General features: G+C 44.4%; 1 protein-coding gene across 1 annotated transcript in view; it reads left to right on the top strand.

Annotated features, from left to right (window-relative positions):
• The window catches only part of LOC106995032 (uncharacterized), a 200,026-nt gene that overhangs the window by 89,667 nt on the left and 83,270 nt on the right, over positions 1-27,089 (top strand). Inside the window, exons 4-6 of the mRNA XM_077987052.1 lie at positions 1,879-2,166; positions 4,795-4,974; positions 10,317-10,554. The gene's annotated coding sequence lies outside the window, so the exon portion shown is untranslated. The remainder of the gene's footprint in view (positions 1-1,878; positions 2,167-4,794; positions 4,975-10,316; positions 10,555-27,089) is intronic.

Below are 27,089 nucleotides of genomic sequence, written 5' to 3'. Positions count from 1 at the left end.
GTGTTTTATATATCTAGCACCCTCTTCTAGAATGTGACCGATATAATAATACTGCTGTGTTAATAGTGTTCATGGCTAATGTAGCTTATGTCGTTTGACATTTTAACTACAAGTCGAGCTGCTACATTTGGCTGTGCAAGTTGCGAATTGCCTAGGTCTGGTGAGCTCAGTTCATGTAGACTCCTGTGGGCATGGCACCCCCCAGAGTTGTGCAAGGTGGCAACCCTGCCCATGGAGTGTGCAAGGTGGGCATTAGCCTTATTTTGCTGGCTTAGAATAGCAAATGACTTATTCAGTGTCATATGACAATTAAATACTGGCACTGCTGCTAGGGCCCAGCTTTAGGATCCAAGTCTAGTTTTTTGTTTGTTTGTTTGTCTGTCTGTGTTTCTAGAGACAGGGTCTTTCTCTGTCACTCAGGCTAGAGTGCAGTGGCATGATCATAGCTCGCTGCAGCATCAACCTCCTGGGCTCAAGCCATCTTCCAACCTCACAGCCACCTGGGTAGCTGTGACTATGGGTACCCACCCCAAACCCCGGTAATTTTCATTTATTTAATTCTTGTGTAGACGAGGTCTTATTATGTTGCCCAAGTTGGTTTTGAACTCATGGTCTCAAGTGATCCTCCCACCTTGGCTTCCCATAGTGCTGGGCTTTCAAGTGTGAACCACCACACTTGGCCCTAAAAGCAGTCTTAATTTTTCTGTACCTCTTTGCCTCCTGGCTGATGGGTGAGTGAGTACCTGAGTGAATAGGGTAAAGATGAAGCCTCATTTCAGGAGTGAGATATACACACATGATATGATTTATTTTGTAGGCCCCTGAGCTCCACTGGTAGAACCAGCTCCCCTAATCTGCAGCCCTTTACCCAGACCTTACCCATTCTCAGATGACATGGCCTTGGGTGTCTCTGCACCTCCCTTCCTGAACCCCTTGCATCTTCCTGGTTACTCCTCCTTTGCCTGTCCTGTTCCCTCAGGTCCTCGCTTCCAGCTACTAACAGGTTTTCCTCTCCCACAAAGTGTGCATTAATAAAGTAGAAAATTATAATTTCAATAGGGAGGTATGAAAGATAAAACCGCCTTTACAACACAAAGGAATTAGTCTATAAGGGTGGAATTCCTGGCTGGGTTGGAGAGTCATGAATCTATGAATTTATGTGGGAGAGCAGGAAAGAACCATGCAAATCACATAATGCAGATGACGAAATAGAGGTCCCAGAGAGTTAGTGGGACTGCTGGGTGCTAGAATCCACAGTTTTTCCATTATATTAGGTTAGGGCAAAAGTAATTGTGGTTTTTGCTAATACTTTTAATGGCAAAAACCACAATTACTTTTGCACCAACCTAATATCATATTTTCTTGATCCATTTTAAGTTGGGATCTTCCCTGACATTTTTTTCATCTTACCTGGCTGAGCATAGCCCTGCATTTTGACCATGTATGAAGGGGGAGAGGCAGTTTGGCCAACAGTGTCCTGGACTCTGGCGTGACCCGGGATCCATACTTTTAAATGCCATTATGAAATGCAGTCCAGTGGAGAGCTCAGCCTCTTCCCATCAGACTAATGCAGCTGCGGTGGAGAGGCGGGGTAGTGGCTGGCTGCCTGGCAATCGCCTGGAGCCCAGCAGAGGGATTACGCCCGCCCAGGCAGCCTCATCACCGTAATAAAATGGGAGTTATGCTTATCGACTCATCAGGACTGCCCATTTAGACGATTACCCCATTTCCAATCCCATTTCTAGAGAAAAGAGGATTGCTGGACACTTCCTCCCACCCCCACCCCTGGCAGGGCTGTGTTTAGCGGTGGCTTCTGGAGGGGACGTGCTGGAGACAGGCACTCAGCAGACTGAGAGTTTTACCCTCTTTGTCTTCCAGAGCTGACAAGCCATAGCAGGACGGCCATCCCCTGAGAGATAGGAGAGGAGGAGAAACAGCCCGACAGGGGCCTGGAGCAGCTGGCTGGCGTCAGTAATTTCCTGCAGGAGACTCTGCCGGCCGAGCACACGTCACCCTTCTGTTGATCCTCTGTATTCTCCCTTGTGCTACTAAAATACGCTAATGTAACTCCTGGGCTGTGCTGAGCTAAATGCAGTTATTTAACTTCATCGCTATGGAACCCAGGTCTAAAGCAGCAACATCTATTTGGAACAAGGTGGGGAGGAGGTAAGCCCCAAACATCCCTGAGCAGCAGGAATACACATTACAAAGTTTCTCTTTCCACACGGAAGAGTCTTCTGGGCCCTTGCTTGAGACCCCTGACTTTTACTTAACACATAGGTCTAGTTTGCTTGGTGAACTGCTTTCTGACACCTGAACAGACTGGAAGCAGGGAACTGAAGGTGAGAAAAGACTGCCACAAACAGGAGCCAAGAGCTAAGAGCCAAGCCAGGGAGGTGACATTCATGGTGACAACTGTGGATGGGAATCCTGCCCTAAGTGGGATATTGGATGAATGAATGGCTCCTAAGGCCCCTTCCAACATTTCAGTTCATGGCTCTGAGTATCCTTGGTTTGACTGTGATGGTGAAGGCAGAGAAGAGGGAGAGGGAGACCTCCGCGGAGAGCTGGTGGCCAGCAGGAAGTGTGGCCCTGTGTTTTAGTACTCAGGAGTACTTGCCTGCTTTTACTGGAGTCCTCCAGGCTCAATATGTGCTCTTGACCCCCGACTTCATTTTTTTTTTGGCCAACAAGGGCGAATTTATGCTCTTCTTCATGAAGGTGGATGTTTCTGGAAGAAGTTTTGTGATGTCCTTTGCAGGGACATAGATGGATTTGGAAGCCCTTATCCTCAGCAAACTAATGCAGGAACAGAAAACCAAACACTGCATGTTCTTACTTATACGTGGGAGCTGAACGATGAGAACACTTGGACACATACAGGAAAATGACACACACTGGGGCGTGTCGGGGCCGAGGGGTGGTGGGGAGAGGGAGAGAAGCAGGAAGAATGGCTAAGGATGCTGTGCTTAATATCTAGGTGATAGGATGATCTGTGCAGCAAACCACCGTGGCACACATTTACCTATGTAACAAACCTGGATATCCTGCAAGTGTATCCCGAACTTAAAAGTTGAAAAAAAAAAAGAAAAGAAAAGTTTTGTGAAGTCTGGAGGTGTAATGGACAGACACGGGCCTAGGGTGACGCAGGCCCATGTTCAGATCCTTGCTTCCCCACTGAGCTAGTGGGGAGACTGGCTAAATCACCGAGCCTCAGTTTCCTCACCTGTACATCTGCTGTAGAAGTGGCACATCATGTGCCGTCCTGGCTGTGACCTTCGGTAGCTCATCACTGCCCTTCTTACTGTTCTCAGGGTAAACCCCTTTCAAGGCAGAGTTGCCAAGACACCCAGTAAAATTTGAATTTCAGATAAACACTGAATAATTTTTTAGTATAATGATGCTTCAAATACTGCATGGGATATACTTAACACTAAAAAAAAATCATTGTTTATCTGAAATTCAGATTTAACTGGGCAACCTGCATTTTTAAATAAACTTTTAATTTTAGAATCATTTTAGATTTACAGAAAAAAATATAAAGATAGTACAGAGTTACCACACACCCCGCACCCGGTTTCCCCTATAACTAATATCTTACGTCAAGTTGGTACAGTGGCGCACGTTTGTAATCCTAGCTGCTCAGGAGGCTGAGGTGGGAGGATCACTTGAGCCCAGGAATTCGAGGCTGCAGTGAGCCATGATTGTGCCATTGCACTCCAGCCTGAGTGACAGAGTAAGACGCCATCTCTAAAAAAAAAAAAAAAAGCTTATGCCAGTATGATACATTTGTCACAATTAATGAACTAAGATTTATATATTATCTTTAACTAAAGTCCATACTTCATTAGATTTCCTTAGTTTTCCCCCAATGTCCTTTTCTATTCCAGGATCCTGTCCAGGACACCATATCACATTTAGTTGTCAAGTCTCCTTAGTTCCTCTTGGCTGTGACAGTTTTTAAGACTTCTCTTGTTTTTGATGACCTTGACCGTTCTGAGGAGCACTGGTCTTGGGTTTTGTAGAATGCCCCTCACTTCAGCCTGTCGGATGTTTTTCTCGTGATTAGGCTGGGGTATTGTTTTTTTGGGAGGAAGACCATAGAGGTCAAGAGCCATTCTCAGCACATCTCATTAAGGGTCTGTACTGTCCATATGACTTACCACTGTCGATGCAGACCTTGATCACCTGGCTAAGGTAGTGTTCATCAGGTTTAGCAATTGTATTTTCATTTGCTAAATCTGTAACTCGATTCCAGGCCTGTCAGTCTTTCATGCTCAGACCTTTGCTTACTGCTGCAGCCATTTTTCTGCTCCAACCATAGTGAACTGCTAATAATTCCTCTAATGAACTACTCTCTGTCTCTCTTACTGCCAGGCCTTAGGGCTTGCTCTTTCCTTCGCCTGAAATGTTCCACTCCCCCCACAACCTCCCATCCACACCTCCCCTTCACCCGATTAACTTACTTTTCAGTTGGGCTTCAGTGTTCTGCTTAGGTCTCACTCCTTCCGGGAAGATTTCTTGCACCTTCCTCTGCCGAGACCAGATTAGGTGTTGCCTCTCTGCCCTGGTCCTACTCTGTTGTGATATTTACCACCCTGTGGTTGTGATCTGTTTGCTTGTCTCCCTGACCCTAGTGCATCCCTGACATCTTACGCAGTTTCTTGTTGCAACTCAATAAATAATTGCTGAATAAATGAATGGTTATACCAGGCACTTCAGGTAAGGCCTTTAATACACTACCTGCCTTGTAAACAGTGGATGCTCAGTAAATGCTTGTCTTTTTCAATGTAGGAAAAATAATCTTCCCTGGATCTGAGCAACTGTATTAAGTTTGTGCTTGTCTGACACCTGCAACACATGCCCCTACCTGGAGAAGAGAGTCTGGAACAATTGGTCTCCTAGGATTCCCTGAAAGTCACAGTTACCTGCATCAAAGTATCAAGGAGGCCACTTGATGACAGAAATGTTAGGGTAAGTAGGCTACTTTCCATCAATTTGCAGATTAAAAACGCATCTTTCTCCCAGTGGAGAAACTGAATTATGAACCCCTTCGCCAAGATTTCCATAGTTGGGCGCCCTGACCCATTGTTTTTTAGTGAAAGAGACAAAGGGACCCACCTCCTTCTCTTTTTGCTGACCACATGCCACACACATGTAAAGGACATGTGTACCTATTGTTCCTTGTCCTTGATGATGAGTACACTTGTACATTGATGTATTTATTAGTGTTTTGCTTTTCACTAATCCGGCATAGTTGTGACCCCACCCCTGAGACCTAAAGGAAGGAGACACCTCACAGGGGGTCTCAGGAATCTCTGATGAACCTTAGGACTAATTATAATGTCTTTCATTTATTATTACTTTATGCCAGCTATTTTATCTACCTCACCTCTAATCATCTCAATGACCTTGCACGTTAAGAATTATTCATCCCATATTACAAATGAGAAACCTAAGGTGTGGGTGCTTAAGAAATTTTCCCAAAGTTTTTTTGTGGTGGAGCCAGCTTGGAGCTAGGGCAATTGACTTCAGAGTCTCAGCTCCATCCTCTCCATGGTTTAGAAGGTTCTATAAGAGACAACCAGCATCCCCCAAGGGCTTGTGCTCATTGGAATGGATCTCAGGTCCACTCCTTCCTTTGTATCCCCAGGTCACCTCACTAGAGCAGACCTCCATCAGTCGGTGTTTACCCACCTTCCAGAGCCTCCTTCCTGGACTCTTGCCCTCGGATTCCCCACCCATAGAACTCTCACACTGCCATCGCCCAACTCAGGATCCCCCCAAGAATGCCCATTTTCAGCCTTATAAATCCTTTACCTTGCTTTACCTTATAAATAAGGTAAATCCTTTACCTTTACCTTATAAATCCTTTACCTTACCAAGACCCTATAGTCTATTTATTTTCCAAACCTTCTCTCCAAGCATCAGATTCCTCATGAAACTTACACTGACTAGTCCGCCACCCACCTCCCTCTCCTTGGATCTTCATGGCACCTAGGTATGCAAAGCATAAAGTAATGTAGAATGCCCTTCTGGCTTATGTGGAACCACAGGGGAGTCCCCTGCGTTTCTAATATGGCTTCCCCATCTGGAATGACACCTCCTGAAGGACAAAAACCTCTTGTTAAAAGAGTCAACTTTATTGAGGTATAACATACATACACCAAAATGCGCCTGTTTTTTTAAGTGTTCATTTTGGTAAGGTTTGACAGATGTATACACCCATGTAACCACCATCACAACCAAGATATAGAACATTTCTATCACCCCAGAAATACCTCTGAGCCCCTTTGTAGTAAATTCTTCCACCCCCCGACCCAGGCAGCCGCTTGCTGGATTTCTATTCATATAGATGAGTTTTGCCTGCCCTTGAACTCCACAAAAGTGCAGTCATAAAGGTTGTAGTCTTTTGTGTCAGTCTATTTTGGTTAGCATGATGTTTTAAAGATTCCTCCTTACTGTTTATTATTTTTTTGTTGCTGAGTGGTATTCTATGATAGAGACTATACTACAACTTGATTGTCCATGTTGACTAAATTTGGGGCTGTTTCACATTTTTGGCTATTGTGAATAAAGTAGCTATGAATGTTTACACACAAGCCTTTTGTGAATGTGTTTTCATTTCTCTTGTTTGCATACCTCCGAGTGAAACTTTTAGGTCATATAGTAAATATAAGATGTTCAACTTTGACACTGCCAAACTGTTTTCCAAAGTGATGATTCCATTTCACACCCCTATCAGCAGTGTATGAAAGTTCCAGTTGTTTCGCATCCTCACCAACTCTCAATGCTGTCAGTGTTTTAAATTTTAGTGGGTATGTAGTCACATCTCATTATGGTTTTACTTTGCATTTCCCTGATGATGTGCTCACTGGACACTTGTGTATTTTCTTTTCGAAATGTCTGCTGAAAAATTTATCTTTAAAATTTTCAATTTGTCTTTTTAATTATTGCATTATGAGTTCTTTTTATATTTGTATATAAGTCCTACCAGATATATGTATGAGTATTTTCTTCTGGACTGTGGATTGTCTTTTCGCTTTCTTAGTGTCTTTTCACTTGTCTTTTGAAGACAAGAAGTTTTAAATTTTGATGCAATTCAATTTATCAATTTTAATCAATTTTTTTCTTTATGGTTAGTATATTTTCTGTCCTGTCTATGAAATCTTTATCTGCCCCCTGTAATCCCAACACTTTGGGAGGCTGAGGCAAGCGGATCAAGAGGTCAGGAGTTCGATACCAGTCTGACCAACATGGTGAAACCCTGTCTCTACTAAAAATACAAAAATTAGGCGGGCATGGTGGCATGCGCCTGTAATCCCAAGTACTCAGGAGGCTGAGTCAGGAGAATCACTTGAACCCGGGAGGCAGAGGTTGCATTGAGCCAAGATTGCACCATTGCACTCCAGCCTGGGTGACAGACTGAGACTCCATCTCAAAAAAAGAGAAATGTTTCCCTTTATCTCTGATGATATTCCTTGCCTTGAAGTCTATTTTGATGTGAATATAGCTCTTCCAGCTATAGTGTGTGCATGGTGTATCATTTCCCTATACTTTTACCTTTAAACTATGTTTGTATATATAATGTTAATTTCTTGAGTAATATAGCTGGGTCTTACTTTTTTGTCCAGTTTGACAATTTCTGCATTATAATTTCTTCATTTAGTCCACTTACCTGTAATGCAATTATTGAAATGGTTGGCTTTAAGTCTACTAACTTGCTATTTGTTTCATTTATTTTTTGTTCTTTTCCTGTCTTTTCTTGAATGATAATAATTGAATGTTTTTTGTATTCCATTTTATTTTACTATTTTTCATTTTATTATTAATACATTTTATTGTTTATATTACTATTATTTCATTTTATTTCTTCTTTTTCTGTGTGTGTTTATTCTAGGGATTGCAATATGTGTCTTTAACTACCAAAGTATATCTCCAAAAACTATGCTACTTTACATATTAGACCCTTAAAACAGTATGCTTCCATTTCTCCTGCCATGCTGTGTGCTATTATTGTTACATATTTAATTTCTACATATGTTATAAATCCCACAATACATTGTTATTATCTTTGCTTTAGACAATGATCACTTAAAGGAATTTTTTTTTGTTGTTTTTTGAGACGGAGTCTTGCTCTGTCGCCCAGGCTGGAGTGCAGTGGCCGGATCTCAGCTCACTGCAAGCTCCGCCTCCCGGGTTCAAGCCATTCTCCTGCCTCAGCCTCCCGAGTAGCTGGGACTATAGGCGCCCGCCACCTCACCTGGCTAGTTTTTTGTATTTTTTAGTAGAGACGGGGTTTCACCGTGTTAGCCAGGATGGTCTCGATCTCCTGACCTCGTGATCCACCCGTCTTGGCCTCCCGAAGTGCTGGGATTACAGGCTTGAGCCACCGCGCCCGGCCGGAATTTTTTAAATGAGACACAAAACGTCATTGTGGCCCTCCAGTTAGAGTAGGGGATTATGTGGGCTAGGTTAATCAATGGAGTTTCAGCTCAGTTCCAATTTACAGTGGGTCCAGTAGGTCCCTGGACCTATCCTGTAGGTATTTTCCCAGTTCTAGAATGCATAATTAGAATAGGCATAATTGGAATAGACATGGCTGGCAGAATTTCCACATTGGTCCCCCAACCTGTGGGAGTGAAGGATATTATGGTGGGAAAAGCCAAATGGAAGCCATTAGAGCTGCCTCTACCTAGGAAAATAGTAAATCAAAAACAATATCACATCCTTGGAGAGTTTACAGATATTAGTGCCACCATCAAGGACTTGAAAGATGCAGGGGTGGTGACTCTCATCACATCCCCATTCAAGTGTCCTATTTGGCCTGTGCAGAAGACAGATGGATCTTGGAGAATGACAGTGGATTATTGTAAGCTTAATAAAGTGGTGATTTCAATTGCAGCTGCTGTACCAGATGTAGCTTCCTTACTTAAGCAAATTAACACATATCCTGGTACCTGGTATGCAGCTATTGATCTAGCATATGGCTTTTTCTCCATACCTGTCCATAAGGCCCACCAGAAGCAGTTTGCCCTCAGCTGACAAGGTTAGTAATACACCTTCACTGTCCTACCTCATGGGTATGTCAACTCTCCAACTGTATGTCATAATCTAGCTCCCACGGATCTTGATTGCTTTTACCTTCCACAAGCTGTCACACTGGTCCATTACGTTGATGACATTAAGCTGACTGGACCTAGTGAATGAGAAGTAGCAACCACTGTGGACTTATTGGTAAAATATTTGCATAACAGAGGGTGGGAAATAAATCCAAATAAAATTCAGGTGTCTTCTACTTCAGTGAAGTTCTGGGGGTATAGTGATGTGGGGCTGTCGGGATATCCCTTCTAAGGTGAAGGATAAGTTGTATCTGGTCCTCCCTACAACCAGGAAATAGTCACAACACTTAGTGGGCCTATTTGGATTGTGGAGGCAACACATTCCTCATTTGGATGTGCTGCTCTGGTCCCTTGATGAGGTGACTGAAAAGCTACTAGTTTTAAGTGGGGCCCAGAACGGGGGAAGGCTCTGCAACAGATCCAGGCTGCTGCACAAGCTGCTCTGGTTCTTGGACCACATGATCCAGCAGATTCCATGGTGCTTGAGGTGTCAGTGGCAGATAGGAATGCTGTCTGGAGCATTGGCAGGTCCCTATAGGTGAATCACAAAGGAGGCCTTGAGGGTTTGGAGCGAGGTCCTGCTTGCATCTGCAGATGACTACCTTTTTTTTTTTTTTTTTTGAGATGGAGTTTCTCTCTTGTTGCCCAGGCTGGAGTGCAGTGGCACAATGTCAGCTCACCGCTCACCACAACCTCCGTCTCTTGGGTTCAAACGATTCCCCTGCTTCAGCCTCCTGAGTAGCTGGGATTACAGGCATTTGCCACCATGCCCAGCTAATTTTGTATTTTTAGTAGAGATGGAGTTTCTCCATGTTGGTCAGGCTGGTCTTGAACTCCCGATCCCAGGTGATCTGCCTGCCTGGGCCTCCCAAAGTGCTGGGATTACAGGCATGAGCCACCGCGCTTGGCCTACTACTCTCTTTTTGAGACACAGAAAACCTAGTCGGTCTGCTACTGGGCCTTAATATAATAGAAACTGAATGCTTGATCATGGGCCACCAAGTTTCCTTATGACCTGAGCTGCCTATCATGGAGTAGGTGTTATCTGACCCATCTAGCCACAAAGTCAGGCATGCACAGCAGCATTCCATTATCGAATGGAAGTGGTATATACGTGATTGGACTGAGCAGGCCCTGAAAGCACAAGTAAGTTAGATGAAGAGCTAACCTAGCTCCTCTCTCTCTCTCTTCCAGAGTGGGATGCCTTTTCTTCTGCCCTTGGGCATCAGATTCCAGGTTCTTTAGCCTTTGGACTCCGGGACTTGCACCAGTGGCTCCCCTGGGGTTCTCAGACCCAGAGCCTCAGGCTGCAGACTGCACTGTTGGCTTTCTGAATTTTGAAGCTTTTAGACTTGGACTGAGCCACGCAACTAGGTTTTCTCATTCTCCAGCCTGCAGACAGCATACCATGGGACTTTGCCTTTGTAATCATGTGAGTCAGTTCTCCCTAATAAATTCATATATATATATCCCATTGGTTCTGTCCCTCTGCAGAACCGTGACTGATACAGCCATGTCCTCTTAGTCTTTCTTTGTCTATTCAGCCTTCTTCCCGCTATGTGTGTCAGACTGAATAGTTTTTACTGTCTTGTGTTCAAGTTCACTGATATTTTATTCTGCATTATCTAATCTGATCTTAGTCCTATCCAGTTAATATTTTTATTGCAGATGCTGTATTTTGAGCTCTAGAAGTTCTATTTGGATTTTTAAAAGTAGTTTCCATTTCTCTTCTCATTTGGTTCATGTTTTCCTTTAGCTCCTTGAAACTATTATAGCTGTTTTCGATTCCTTATCTGCCAATTCCGACATCTCTGTCATTTCTGATCTGCTTGCAAAGATTGATTTTTCTGTTAGAGCTTACATTTTCCTGATTATTTTCATGCAGAACATTGTGAATGTTGTTATTGATTTTCCCACCTCAGCCTCTAGAGTCACTGGGATTACAGACGTGGGCCACCACGCCCTGGACCACGTGTAAATTCTCATAGTTGTTCAGTTTACAGCTCACTGGGAATTGTTCTTTTTCTGATAATTGTTCTCTGTGTGATCTTTTGGAGCCCTATCCTACAAATATGCAGCTTAATGTTTAGACAAATACTCTAGGGCACCCAACGAGGATGTCTGGAGCTCTTTCTCCTTGTAGCTGCTTCTTCTTTGGTACTGTGTCCCTCACATTCCAGCCACCTCAACCTCCCTTAACTTTGATCCTTGTCTCTTCATCTCAGGAAGGTTCCTATCTGATTGTGTTCCTCCTCTGTTCTGGGTTATAGGCAGAAATCCAGGGTCTCACCTCAATTGTTTATATTTTCACAAGCATGACAAGCCTGTGATATGTGTTGACAATATCTGAAAGCATTAATAGTTGTTTCATACATTTTGTTTAGCATCATAAACATTTGTAATAGCAGAACCAGTTGATACCAGTGATTTCATCATGGTCAGAAGCAGAATTCTAGGAGCCACTTTACAAACTTCTCTATTTGTCCTTTTTTAAACTATGCACTGAGCACAAAACAGAATTAGGGAAATCTCATGGGTCTGCCCACCCCTGATGTTCTGCTGATATTCTAGGACAGAACATGACATTGGGACAGGATTTTTTTTTTTTTGAAGAATCAAAGCCCTAGAGAGACTGGACCTCTTCCTTTGGAAATAGACTGTCACACCTATAAGGTCTTCTCTGTCAACTCCAAGGCCAAAGACTTAATCACTGTGTCTAGAAACCATCATAACTGGTGCACATAGGGCCAAGTGTATGGTGACTCCAGTCACTGCCATGTGGTTGTCTGTCCTCAGGAGTAACTGGTCTCTGAATTTATTCTAACTACAGGTCACGAATGGCTCAGCAATCCAGCAGAAAGCCCAGGGTCAGCTGGGCCAATATGCTAACAGGAGTGAAATACATTGGATATAGAAAGATAGGGGCAAAGGATGTGGGAGATGATTACCAAACCCAGGAAGACTTCATAGCTCAAAAGTCGAACAGAGAGAAGGAAGGAGGGATGAGCATGTTGGTTCATTCATTACATAATTTGAATGCCTATAATTTACCAGGCACTGACAATTTGTGGTGTCTTCAGTGAAAGATAATGTTGGCACACATATATTTCTGTGTGATTAGGAAAGGAACCAAACAGGCCATGCCTCCCCTTGTGGTTTCCATGGCTGCATCCTTTTCTCTCTGCATCTTTGCAAGTTTCATTTTCCTCTCCTCACCCTGGTTTTACCTCCCTGTGGTCTGAATGATCTGAATGTCCGGGCTTCTCAGTTGCCCCCTAGAAACAGTGAGAGTATGTTCAGAGTTAGGGTAGGGAGAAGTTGGGTTGAATCAAAGAAGGAATCACAAGAGCTGGGTTAGACTATTTGTATTTAACTGATAGAGAAAATTCATATGTTCTGGCCGGGCACTGTGGCTTACACCTGTAATCCCAGCACTTGGAAGTCTGAGGCAGGCAGATCACCTGAGGTCAGGAGTTGGAGACCAGCCTGGCAAACATGGAGAAACCCTGTCTCTACTAAAAATACAAAAGTAGCTGGGCATGGTGGCAAATACCTGTAATCCCAGCTACTCAGGAGGCTGAGGCAGGCAAATCACTTGAACCAGGGAGGCGGAGGTTGCAGTGAGCCGAGATCACACCATTGCCCTCCAGCCTGGGCAATGAGAGCAAAACTCCGTCTCAAAAAAAAAAAAAAAGGAAATTCATATGTTCTTAATATACTGGCTGGAGCCTTCTGGGAAGGACCTTTGAGGCCCAGTAACATTTTATGACATCACTGGAGAGGATTTTCCAGATGCAGGCAGAACTGGATATGCTACAGTAGAAAGCCCATGGGCTTGGGAGCCACACAGAAATTCCTGTTTTCAAATCCCCACTCTGCCACTTATTATCTGTGTGCTCTTGGACGAGTTATTTAATCTCCTCGGACCCCAGATTCCTCACCTGAAGCGGGGACGTTTTACTTCTTAGTGCCGTTAGGAAGGTCAAAAGAGGAATGTGAAAAGGGCCAACTGCTGATGCAGGATATGTGCACATTTATTGGCTCCTTCCTTGTACGGTTTTGTTCCCTTCACTCCTAAAACTACACAAGAAAGAAGATTCTTGGTGGGGGCAGGGGGTAACAGTGGTACCTGTGCAGTCTCCACTTCCTCAGTGCTTCTCAGGTGGGACAGGTGAGCCAGGGCAAGTGGCAAAGCCAGGAAGCAACTTGGATTTGTCCACTGGCAGGCTTTTGGGGAAATTGAACCCAGGGATGCTTTGGTAACATCTTCCCCACTGTGTCTTCAGATCTCTGACCTTAAAAAGCACTGTCTCTTCTACTCTCTCTTTTTAAAATTATTTATTTATTTATTTATTTATTATTATACTTTAAGTTCTAGGGTACATGTGCACAACGTGCAGGTTTGTTACATATGTATACATGTGCCATGTTGGTGTGCTGCACCCATTAACTCGTCATTTACGTTATACATATTTCCTAATGCTATCCCTCCCTCCTCCCCGCTCCCCACAATAGGCCCCGGTGTGTGATGTTCCCCTTCCTGTGTCGAAGTGATCTCATTATTCAATTCCCACCTATGAGTGAGAACATGCGGTGTTTGGTTTTCTGTTCTTGCAATAGTTTGCTCTTTTGACCTCTGAGGCAAGCAGATAGGTAATTACCTCCTTTTGGCCAGATAAGGAGACTGACTCTGTTGTCATTTGTCCATGGTGACCAGGTCTTTCGTTATAGAGCTGCCTCACACCTTCATCAGTGCTTGGTCAGCTGCCAGCCTGCTTCCAGGAAGCTGTGGGGTCCAGACACGAAGGGTCAGATGACTATGGTCCTAGCAGAAGCCCCAAATGCTGATTTCCTCATTTTCATCTTGTTTTGAGGACCTGTGATTCAGATGTTTAGGGATCCCTTTGACTAGTTGACCATAGCTTTCACCCTCCTGTGATCCTGAATTCTGGCTGCTTTGTGGTGATCATGGATCCACTGGGGACACATGTGAGCCAATTCCTTGGCAAGAGCACAGCTCACAGAATGTCCAACTGAGGGCTGAGAGTGCTGGCTATTTTCCACCAAGGGCCATCCCTTAGTGGGTGAGATTTGCTCCTTCTGAGATGTTAACTCCCTAGCACTTCCAGTTTGCCCCAGGCATGGGTCAGCCTGCTCCTGTCACCAGGGAATTCCTTAGGCAGTAAGACACAGGTGTTTGAAGTAGGAAGCTGTCGTCATGTGTGAGGATTGCTGATGATGGTCCAGGGTAGGTCACACATTTGCAGTAACCTCCAACCTGGTTATCAACTTAATATGTAGTGTGTCTCTTTTCCTTCATTCCTTTACTTATTATTTGATAAATATTTGTCGAACATCTGTTATATGCTAGCTGCTGTACCTGAAGTACTAGTACTGGGGATCCAGCAGTCAACAGGACAAGCTAGTCCCAGTTCCCAAGGAACATAACATCATAATAGCTTATGTTCATTGAGGTGTGGACAGAGTACTTACGACAAATGCTAGAGCATTTTTACCTACACCAAAAACACAGCCCAACAATCTTTTGTTTCCCCCTCAGCGATTTCAAGCCATCTTCACACATCTACGATCCTCTACTGCACCCAACAACCCTCTGAGCTCCGTTCCCACCTGTCTACCTTGCATTGCCACTTGGGTGTCTCCAGGCACCTTGGACGTGGCAAGTCCCCCAAGCCCACTCCTCTTCTCATGTTCCTTGACTCGGGAAATGGCATCACCATCTGCCAGCTGCCATGAAATGCAGGTTTCATCCTTGTTTTCTCCCACTCCTTTCCCATGCTCCCCGCATCCGAATGGCTACTGATGGTAACACCCTTACTGAGCACTTAGGCTATCACAGGCACCACCCTGAGCACTTTGCCTCTATTATCTCATTTAATCCTCACAACCCCGAAAGGTACAGAATCTCACTGTCTACATTTTACCAATGAGGAAACTGAGACCAGGAGAGAGTAAGTAAGTCACAGTTACCCAGCCAGTGTAACCAGAGCCAGGATGGAATCAAGCAGCCCGTTTTTAGAGCCTGCTGTCTTAAGTCATTACCATAGTGCTTCTCAGTCCAGTGGGCGAGACAGGCATTAAACCAAGAATTCTACAAATAATTATTTAATTACCATGGTGACAAGTGCCATAAGGAGAAGGGAAAGAAGCTTTGTTTAAGACAGCAGAGAGCTCACTTAAGGAAGGGAAATGTTTCTGTGAAGATGTACCCTTTACGCCGAGCATTGTGGGGGACCTGCTCATTACATCAGCAAGAGGGGGACACGTTGAGGGATAGCAGATGTCCATCACAGACCCAGAAGGATCAGGCCGTTGCCACCCCCTTCACACCCCACAAATGGCCAGCCACCTGTGTTCCTTAATGCGCAGCGTGGTCTGGTCTTTTTAACTTAATTCTTTTCTGAAATGTAGACTGACAGGAGTTGCTCTGGTTGCTCTTCTATGCCCTAGACCAAGGATTGGCAAACTTTTACTGCGCAGAGCCAGATAGTAAATATTTTAGGCTGTGCAGGCCAATGGTCTCTGTCCCAACTCTTCAACTGCTGTAGTAGTGCAGAAGCAGCCATAGACAATATGGAAATGAATGAGTGTGGCTGTGTTCCAATAAAACTTTATTTATGGACACTGAAATTCAAATTTCATATACGATTTACATGTCACCAAGTATTATTTTTCTTTTGATTTTTCCAACCATTTAAAAATGTAAAAGCCATTCTTAGCTGGTGGGCTGGCCATACAAAAACAGGTGGCAGGCTGTATTTGGCTGGTGGCTGTAGTTTGCAGATGCCACCCCAGACCTGTATTTCCAGCTACCCTGCAGACATCTCTTTACCCTTGTCTGCTGCACAAGCCCCCTGCAAAATGAACATCTCTAAAACTCAAGCTCATCACTTCAGTGAAATCAACTCCTCCTCATACTCTGATCTTCATTAATGACCTAGAGTGTCTGTCCATCAGGGGATGTTGGGGCAGGAAAAAATGCACAAGGAACTCTCTGTTCTAGCCACACTAGCCTGTTCTTACTGCTCAAATGTGCCCGGCATACTCCTGCCTTTGCTCAACATCTGCCCCACCTCTCCTCCTAAGGTTTGCGTCTACTCCCTGTCAGCGTTTCATCACCTCCCACTCCTCACCGCCTCCAGTCTGGCTTCCACCCCATCGCTCCACAAAAACAGCTCCCACAAAGGTCACTGATGACCTCAGTGTTGCTAAGCCCAAAGGACATTTTTCAGTTCTCATCTTACTTGCAATTGACACCGTTGACCACTCTATCCTTCCTGAAACACTCCCTCTGACTTGGGCTGCTGTTTCTCTTTCTTCTTTATGCTCTTTCACACTACTCCTGGACCTGACATGCTAGAATTCCTCAAGGCTGATTCCAGAGCCTGTTGAGCTTTTCCCTCTTTCTGCTGACCTTGGCCCATCACGCATCTGTACCTCCCATCCTGACTTCTCCCCTGAGCTGCAGCTCATATATCTAGCTTTTTACCTCACATCTCCTTGTGGATGCCTTAAAACACCTCAGACTATACATGTCCAAAACCAGAATCGTTCATCCAACATCCTATCAATTAACAAGCAGTTACGGAGCACTTGCTGTTTGTCAGACATTGTATTACTTGCCGAGGTCACAATTTTGAGCAAAAAGAAACAGGGTCTCCGTTCCTGCCTTAAAGGAACTTGTAGTCTACTGGGGGAGACACAATATTAGCCAGATTTTCACACATGTGTCTTCACACAGTGCATCTCTGTCTACCATAATAGCTCCTTTCCTTACCTAGGGATTGGCACCACCATCTGTGTGGTCCTGAGTGCCAGGAGTATCATTAACTCTTCCCTTTTCCTTACCAAAGTCCCCAAATCTACCTTCCAGTCTGGTTGACCTACCCCAAATATCTCTTGGCATCATTTCTCCCCATTACTCCTGCTGCCCTCCCAGTCCTGACCTCCACCCTATCTCCTGCCAGACAGGTTCGTCCACTCTGGCCCTCATCTAGTCTCCACACTTCAGTTAGATCATCTTTCCAAGATAAAACTCTCACCTTGCCACCTCCTATCTTCTCACCACACAAGGACACCAATAAAAATATTTCCAATACTATCCATTGTTCTTAGAATAAATGATGGTGGCTTCTCACCAAGACCCTCAAGACCCCACCTGCCTCCGTGGCCCTGTTTCTCATGCACTATTTCCCACTTGCCACATTCCAGCCTCTGGGCCTATTTCAGACTCTTACTCTTACGCTTCTTTCTCGTCTTAAAGCATGTTGCTGCCCATGTCGGGAATGCTGCGGTCTCCTCTTTCTGCATGGATGTTTTTGACTCACCCTTCGGATCTCATTCTGCTATCCTCAGCAAGGGCCCACTTTGAATTTTCTACTGGGCTAGATGTCGCTGTTAGAGCCTTGGACAGAACCTCAGAGTGCCCCTTATGGCATTGGCTACATGCAAGTTACATCTGAAGGTTTGACGCTTTGGTTAACATCTGCCTCCCATGTAGCTCCTCAAGGGCCGGGACTTTATCTCTTTTTACTGGAAAGTCTCTTGTCAGCTACTAGCACAGTGTCTAACGGCAAGTGAGTGCCCAATAACTGTTAATCAGATGGATACTTGGATGGATGAATGCCATTTTCCTGCCTGAAACACTTTTCCTATTCTTTTTTTCTATCCCTTCAAGGTCAGCTCAAATGCTGCCTCCCACAGGAAGCCTTTCTTGATACTCTTAGGGCAAATTCTGTCCCAGTATTGATGGCCTTTTCCTTGGGTTATTGTGTTTATAGCTGTTGTCTTTATGGTCCCAATGTTTCCTGAGATCCAGAGCCAGTCTTGATCATCTTTATATCTCCCACTTGGCTTGTTGCCTTGGACATAAGAAGAGCATAAAGAACACTTGCAGACTTGATTTCTTTTCTTTTCTTTTCTTTTTTTCTTTTTTTTTTTAGACAGAGTCTTGCCCTGTCACCCGGGGCCGGAATGCAGTGGCATGATCCTGGCTCACTGCAACCTCCGCCTCCCGGGTTCAAGCAATTCTCCTGCCTCAACCTCCTGAGTAGCTGGGATTACAGGTGCCTGCCACCACACCTGGCCAATTTCTGTATTTTTAGTAGAGATGGGGTTTCACCATGTTGGCCTGGCTGTTCTCAAACTCCTGACCTCAAATGATCTGCCGGCCTTGGCCTCCCAAAGTGCTAGGTTTACAGGCGTGAGCCACCGTGCCCGGCCTTGATTCTCCTTATAGTCTTGGTCATTCTGATTCTGACCATAATCCATCCTCTAAATATGATGGCCAGCCACTGAGGGGGGTCGAGTAGGGGACACGCCTTGCACTACTATCTTTGTCATCTCGCTGTGCCTCTTTACCTATAAGCAACTGAGCTGCCCAAAACGCCTCCCTCTCCCAAGCTCCCTATAAGACTTAATGCAAAATTTCCTGTTATTACTATTACTTTTGTGATTTGTTCATGATTCAGCAAGCTTTTTTTTTTTGAACAAGTTTCTTCACTGCCTGGGGACCCATTTCATTCCACCTGCAGATTTGTTACACATAATTTTTCTAAAAATCCCCTTACCTGTGTTTTTATCAACAGCTGTTTCCAAGGCCTTAATTACTTTTTTAGTTGTATTTGTTTGCCCCTCTCCCATCGTTTTTCTTACTAAAGTCTGATGACTAAAATAAGCATGTAGTAATTCAGCTTCCTCTCCTCCCTCTTGCAATTTTGGAATAGCTCCTATGGGATACCGGTTCCCAAAGTCATAATTTTGTTTAAAAAATTTATCATATGATTTTATTTTAGCACTGCCGGTGTTTTATAATCCTGTTTAAATCCATGAATTACAGATCCCCACTTTGTTTCTTCACCGTTCAACGCTTTCATTTGTACTGTGAGCTCCAATCTACGTGGCATGTTGGGAGAGTAGGGTGTTCTGATTACTTGAATATTCTGGTTAGCTGAGTTACTGTAATTGGTGTGCATGGACTCCCAATTTTCATAAAGTTAAAAGTACAGTACACTTTCCCTCACTATATTGCTACGCTAATTGTTTAAAACACAATTTTTTTTTTTTTTTTGAGACGGAGTCTCGCTCTGTCGCCCAGGCTGGAGTGCAGTGGCAGGATCTCAGCTCACTACAAGCTCTGCCTCCCAGGCGCCCGCCACCTCGCCTGGCTAGTTTTTTGTATTTTTTTAGTAGAGACGGGGTTTCACCGTGTTATTAGCCAGGATGGTCTTGATCTCCTGACCTTGTGATCCGCCCGTCTCGGCCTCCCAAAGTGCTGGGATTACAGGCTTGAGCCACCGCGCCCGGCCCTTTTTTGTTTTTTTTGAGACCGAGTCTCACTCCGTCACCCAGGCTGGAGTGCAGTGACGCGATCTCAGCTCACGCCGCTTCCCAGGTTCAAGCAATTCTCCTGCCTCAGCATTCCGAGTAGCTGGGACTACAGGCACATGCCGCCACACCTGGCTAATTTATTTTGTATTTTAGTAAAGATGAGGTTTCACCGTGTTGCCCGGGCTGGTGTCGAACTCCTGAGCTCAAGCAATCCACCCGCCTCAGCCTCCTAAAGTGCTGGGATTGCAGGTGTGAGCCACCGTGCCCGGCCTAAAACACTCTTGATGCTTTCTACATGCCAGGTACTGTCTGAAGGGCTTAACATGTTTCCGCCTTTCATCCTGACAGATATTCTACAACTTGATTTGGGTGCATAAACCACAGACCCAGAGAAGCTAAGTAACCTGCATAAGGCCACAGGGCTGGTACATTGTCACATCAGGATTTTTGACTCCAAAACTTTCAACTGTCATAATGAAATTCCTGGTTTGCCTTTTTCTTAAGATCCAGAAGGCCCCTCAGTCTTAGTTCCTCCAGGGAGTTATGAGGACCCCCACTTATCACTGTGACATGGTCCAGAGAGTGTAGAAGCTTTTACTAGTTTGCCTTTCCTTTGCTTTTGCCCTCTGGTCCCCATAGGGGCTTTGAAACTCATACATTATAAATAGGTTCTAAGATTCTGGGCTCAAGGATTATAAGAACTGAGAGGCTGGTGCATAAAGAATTGGTTTAAAATCTTACTTTAGGCCGGGCACGGTGGCTCATTCTTATAATCCCAGGACTTTGGGAGGCTGAGGCGGTCGCATCACGAGGTCAAGAGATTGAAACCATCCTGGCCAACATGGTGAAACCCCGTCTCTACTAAAAATACAAAAATTAGCTGGGCATGGTGGTGCATGCCTGTAGTCCCAGCTACTCAGGAGGCTGAGACAGGAGAATCACTTGAACCCAGGAGGCTGAGGTTGCAGTGAGCGGAGATTGTGCCATTGCACTCCAGCCTGGGTAACAGGAGGGAGACTCCATCTCAAAAAAATAAAAAAAAATAAAAAATCTTACTTTATATCCCCTGAAAAATATCTAAGAAACTCAGGCTACACCTGATATGAAAGACCTGGATCAATCAGTCTATCAACAAATCTTTATTAAAAGCCACTAAATGCAAGACACCATGCTCAGTGCTGTGGGCAGCTATCTGAGTAGCTCTGGTTTTTACAGTAGAATTGTGATTTGCAGATTTTGATGAAAAGGACTATTTATGGCATGCCAGAGTTTATAAAGCTCATGGCTGTTAAGTCTATTTAAGCCTGAAACTGAGATTGAGGCATTTTCTTGAGGGAAGAAGAAAACAAAACTGAGCACCCATCCCTCTGCTTGGAAGTGTGTAAGTTGAGCTCTTGTGTTATGAAACAGTGGGAACTGAACTGAAATTGGCTTCCCTGGGAAAACCAATAAATAGGAGGCTGCTTGAGCTCACTGCATCTGCAGGGAGGATAAGGATGATATTTAAGAAGAAGGAAAGAAAGAAAAAGAAGGAAAGAAAGAAAGAAAAAGAAGGAAAGAAAGAAAGAAAGAAAGAAAAAATAAAGAAGAAAGAGAAAAAGAAAGAGAGAAAGAAAGCCCACCATTTTCATGGTATGTTTCAAGTGCATGTATTTTTTTTTTAAATAACTCCGAACTTATCTTGCCATTTGGAAATGTTAACTTTGGAAAGGGCAACTAGCATAGGAACATGTGGACTGGTTGAGAATGTGAAGATCGTGGAATGGAGAGGAGAGAGTGGCAATGGATTGTCAAAACTTGCAGGGCTGCCTGGAAACATGATATCCAATGAGCAAACCAAGTTTCACAGATCAGTAGGTGGGAATGAAGGGTGTGGAGGGGGCACTACACAGAGAAAACTGGGACATCCCAGAGGGACATTTCACTTGAGAATCATCTGAAGGTGTGCTAACATGGCGAGCAGCAGAGTGCCACCATGGCCGGTGGCAGGGGAAACCCAGTGAAGTTCGGAACTTTTTTTCTGAGACCCTATCCTGTAGATTGAATGTTTGTGTCCCTCCAGAATTTCTATGTGAAGTCCTAATGCCCAGTATGATGGTATTTGAAGGTCAGGCCTTTGGAAGGTGATTAGGTCATGAGGTCAGAGCCCTCATGAATGAGGTTAGTACCCATAGGAAAGAGGCTTGAGAGAGCTCCCTTCTTCCTTCCACCATGTAAGGATGCAGTGAGAAGATGCTGTCTATGAACCAGGAAGTGGGCCCTCACCAGCCACCAAATCTTCTGGCCCCTTGATCTTGGATTTTGCAGTCTCTGTGAGAAAAAACTGTGAGAAATAAGTTTGTGTTATTTATAAGCCACCTGGTTTATGATATTTTGTTATGGCTGCCCAAACATACTATGACAGAAATTGGTACTGGGAGTGAGGTGCTTATGTAACCAATACCTAAGATTGTGGAATTGGATCTGGAACTGGATAATGGGTACAGGCTGGAAGAGTTTTAAGACGCATCCTACAAAAAGATTACATTGCCATGAATGGACCATTAAGGGAAATTCTGGTGAAGGCTTAGAAAAGAAAAAGGAGAGCCTTAGGGAATATCTCAATCTTCTTGGAGAATATGTAAGTAACCCTATACATAATATCGGTAGAAATAGAGACAGTAAGGACCATTCTCATGAGACCTCAGATGGAAATGAGGAACATCAATAAGATGTTTCTCCATTATTGGATAATGGAGAAAAGACCATTCTTGTTATAAAGTGGCAAAGAGCTTGGCCGAATTGTATTTGTGTCCTAGCGTTTTGTGGAAGGTAGAACTTGTGAGCAATGACATAGAATATTTGGCTGAAGAAATTCCTAAGCAAAGTGTCAAAAGCATGGCCTGGCTTCTCTTGACTGCTTATAGTAAAATGCAAGACATAAAAAATGGTTTTAAAATGGAATAATTAATAAAAAGGAAATCAGCTCCAAGTGATCTCATTGTTCAGTTCCCACCTATGAGTGAGAACATGCGGTGTTTGGTTTTCTGTTCTTGTGATAGTTTGCTAAGAATGATGGTTTCCAGCTGCATCCATGTCCCTACAAAGGACGCAAACTCATCCTTTTTGATGGCTGCATAGTATTCCATGGTGTATATGTGCCACATTTTCTTAATCCAATCTGTCACTGATGGACATTTGGGTTGATTCCAAGTCTTTGCTATTGGACTCAGGAAGGGGAACATCACACACCGGGGCCTATCATGGGGAGGGGGGAGGGGGGAGGGATTGCATTGGGAGTTATACCTGATGTAAATGATGAGTTGATGGGTGTAGCACACCAACATGGCACAAGTATACATATGTAACAAACCTGCACGTTATGCACATGTACCCTACAACTTAAAGTATAATAATAATAAATAAACTAAAAAAAAAAAAAAGGAAATCAGAACTTGAAGATTTGGAAAATTCTCAGCCTATCTATATTGTTTAAAATGAAAACGTGTAGTCAGACAAGAACTCCCTAAGAGTGTGGACAAATGACCATTTGATGAGATTAGTATGGATCAGCCATCTCAACAGAATCCATGAGCTATTGTTCAAGACAATGGAAGAATGAGCCCAAAAGCAATGCAAAAATCATCAGCTGCCACCCCCCCACTACCACTTCCTATCACAGACCCAGAGTGTAAGGGTACCAGGGGCAGAACAGTTTCAAAGTGGAAGCCACCAGTACCTGCTGGACCTTGGCACACCCTACCTGGCACTGCCTCACATCATGGGCTCCACTCCCCACACTCTGGTGCCATGCTCCTTGGCCACCCCAGATGTGACTCTGACAGGCTCCAGCATGGTGTGGGTGTGCTAAGCGGAGCCTCTGGCTTGGGACCCCAGCCCTAGGGAGCCACAAGGCCCAGGCAGAGAACCACTACGGGGGTAGGGCCCATGCACAGAGCCACCCTGGGGGTGGGGCTGCCCAGAACCTTGGGGGTCCAACCCTTGTCTGGAAGAACTTTGGGGGCAGGAACATAACCCCAATGGGTCCCAGGGGTGAGACCCCCACCCTAGAGGGCCTGGAGAACAGAGAATCAAGCCAGATAGGATTATTCTTGAGTGTTAATGTGTAATGGAATTTGCGCCACTGTTTTGACTTGCTGGGAACCTGTTACTCCTACCCTCCTTCCTATTTCTCTCTTTTGCTATGGAACTGTCTATCCTATGTCTGTCCCACTAGTGCATTTTGGAAGCATATAATTTCTTTGGTTTAACAGTTTATAGCTGGAGGGGAATTTACCTTCAGATGAATCACACTTTGGGTCTCATATCTGATTTAGATGACATTTAGATGAGATGTTGGACTTTGGACTTTTGAGTTGATGCTGGAATGAATTAAAACTTTTGGGGCTACTGGGATAGAACGAATGTGTTTTGTGTGTGAGAAGGACATGAATTTTGGGAGTCAGGGGTGGAATGCTATGGACTGAATGCCTGTGACCTTCCAAAATTTTTATGTTAAAACCCAAGTCCCAATGTAATGGTATTTGGAAGTAGGGTCTTTGGGAGGTGATGAGGATATGAAGGTAGAGCCTTCATGAGGGAAATTAGTGCATTTATAAAAGAGGCCTGAGATAGCTCCCTTGCCGCTTCTGCCAAATGAGGACAAAGTGAAAAGATACCATCTATCAACCAGGAAGTGGGCTCTTACGAGACATCAACTCTGCCAGCACCTTTATCCGGGGCTCCCCAGCCTCCAGAACTGCGGTTAAAAAAAATTCTGTTGTGTTTTAAACCACCCAGTCTGTATTTTATTATAGCAGCCTAAATGGAAGAACACACCCTACCTCTTTAAAGAGATATCTGTGGATAAACTGTGAAGAACTGTTCATTGCTTTCCTCCAGTTTAGCAGAGCTGTAGCTATTCATACGGTCTCACGGTGTGGCAGAGTGTTGGAGCTCCGCCTGTCTGCTCTGGAGCTAGACTGTTTAGGTCCAAATCCTTACCAGCTGTGTAACCTGAGGCAAGTGACTCAATCTCTTGTGTTTTAGTTTCTCCATCTGTAAAATGGGCATTGTTAGTAACACCTACTTCGGAGGGATTTCAGGAGGATTAAATGACATAATACACCGGAACAACTGAGAGCAGTGCTTGCACACAGCAAATGGTGAAATAAATGAACTGTGTATTATTATTATTAATTATTTTGAAGTACTCCACTGTTTCAGGGACAGGGCTAGGCAGATTTCAGCACTTTTAGCTACCTAAGAGAGGTACTCAGACATTGGGTAAGGCTGTCCTGACCAAAATAGTACAAAGACTCACTGTGATCGTGAATAGATTATTATTACCTTCACTCTCACTTGTCTTTTGGTGAAGCATCACCATTACCTTTGATCATAAAAGACAAGTATATATTTGTACATAGGGAAAAAAACAGGAGATTTCAACTTCTAGCAGAGCGGTAGGTGACTTCAAGTCCTCATTTCAAACTGCTTTTATCTTCACAAAAACAAAGACGGGGGAAAGAAAATGGAATACCACAGGTAGCATGGCGGGAGGGAGATTACAACCAAAAAAAGGAGAGGTTGGAATCTGAAAGACTTTGATCCGAATATTCCGTTTTAGTGACTTTAAGGCTTGGCTCTGCTGTATAATGACTGTCACTGTAAATGTGTATTTACATGGTCATTATATCATTTCTGCATGAAGCCTACTGGGACTGACTGTGAGCATTCAGTGTTCCTAAAGCCCCTCTGTGCTCAAGGGAGAGGTTTGGGAAGCCATGTGGATGGTCTGTTATTGTATGAAGAATGGGGTGTACTTCTTCGAGGACAAGTTCCCTATGGTTTTGGTGACAAGGTCTGGACAGATACCAGGAGGAACAAGATTAGTCCATGTATTAAACTATGGAGCCAGAAGTGGCGGCTGACCTTATACAATGGGATAGGTAGGGAGGAACTCTGAGGAGACTCCAGGTTCTTCTCCAGTATCTTCAGAGGCCAAGTATGGTCAGCTGCTCTCTTATGGAAGTAGTACTAAGGAGGGAACCGTGCCCTTTGGGTTGTGGTGGTGGTTAGAATGTATCCTAGGCTGGATGCAGTGGCTCACACCTGTAATCCTAGCACTTTGGGAGGCCAAGGTGGGCAGATCACTTGAGCTCTGGAGTTTGAGACCAGGATGGGCAATATAGTGAAACCCAATCTCTACAAAAATACAAAAAAAATTCGCCTGGCATGGTGGCATGCGCCTGTAATCCCAGCTACTTAGGAGGCTAAGGTGGGAGGATCGCTTGAACCTGAGAAGCGGAGGTTGCAGTGAGCCGAGATCCCGCTACTGTACTCTAACCTGGGTGACAGAGTGAGACTCTGTCTCAAAAAAAAAAAAAAAAAAAGAATGTATCCAGTTAGATAAGGAAGGAAGCATCCAGAATCTGACTGGGCTGTCCCCAGAGACGGCCGCGGAAGTTGTAGACCTTGACGAAAAGTAGAAACATGCCTGCTAGGAGAGACCCTGCAGAATCCACAGTACTTAGTTCCTACTTCTGGCAAAAATAACTTGATCTAGAATGGTGGTTAATCGGAGACCCAGAGGGTGGAGCCTCAGTCTGTCGTTTGTGTGTGGCCTGGTTGTTCACTGTGAAAGCTTTATCTGGTGTTGTGTGACCATAGCATCTGGAAGTGGGAAAACGCTGGGGCATTCCATATATGGCCACAGCCTGCGACCTGAGGATGCTCTGGAGCTCTCCAGGGCACAAGGTACACATCTTTACATGGCAGCTCTGGTCCTGTGGGAACTTCTTCCTATATTTTGGGTGGAAGTTTGATAAAGAAACCTAAATATAGAAAAGAGAAATGTAATACCCACGTTTTTTCTCCTTCTTCTGCTTTCAAATCACATCAATGAGTAGTAGCCAACTATTTGTGTAATTTGTGTTTGGAGTGAATTTCTTGGAGGCAGGGAATTTTATAATAATTTAACCTATAATTGATCTCTCAGTTGAGACACTTTGCCCTCTGAATTGGTCCATTTTGCATTGCTATAAAGGAAGAATACCTGAGGCTGAGTGAGAAAAATGTTTATTTGGCTCATGATTCTGCAGGCTGTACAAGAAGCATTGTGCTGGTGTCTGCTTCTGGTGAGGGCCTCAGGAAGCTTTCAATCATGATGGAAGGGAAATGGGGAACAGGTGCCATCACACGGCAAGAGAGATGCCAGGCTCTTTTAAACGACCAGCTCTTGTGTGAACTAACAGAGTGACAGCTCACTCATTACCACTGGGAAGGGCACTAAGTCATTCATGAGGGATTCGCCCCCATGACCTAAACACCTCCTACTAGGCCCCACCTGCAAGACTGGGGGTCACATTTCAAATGAGATTTGGAGGGGACACACATCCCAACCATATCACCCCCATGGGAATTTCCACCTCTGGTCACTGCTCTGTCCACTGTGGGTCTCTGTTTTAGGGCAAACAGACCTCCCATGATTCTTTCCACTTGGGTCTCTGTTTTAGGGCGAAGCATTCTCAGAATGGTCCTGATGCACTAGCGTGTGGCCGAGTAATTAACTTGGCCATTCTCCACAACAGTGTGGCCAGTTCTGCTGAATTTTGCTCCAGTCGTGTAGTGGTAGGCCTG

The sequence above is a fragment of the Macaca mulatta genome, chromosome 20 (assembly GCF_049350105.2).
Source record: "Macaca mulatta isolate MMU2019108-1 chromosome 20, T2T-MMU8v2.0, whole genome shotgun sequence".
Taxonomy (NCBI): domain Eukaryota; kingdom Metazoa; phylum Chordata; class Mammalia; order Primates; family Cercopithecidae; genus Macaca; species Macaca mulatta.
The sequence above is the reverse complement of the archived record's forward strand: the minus strand, read 5'-3'. Positions and strand labels throughout refer to the sequence as shown.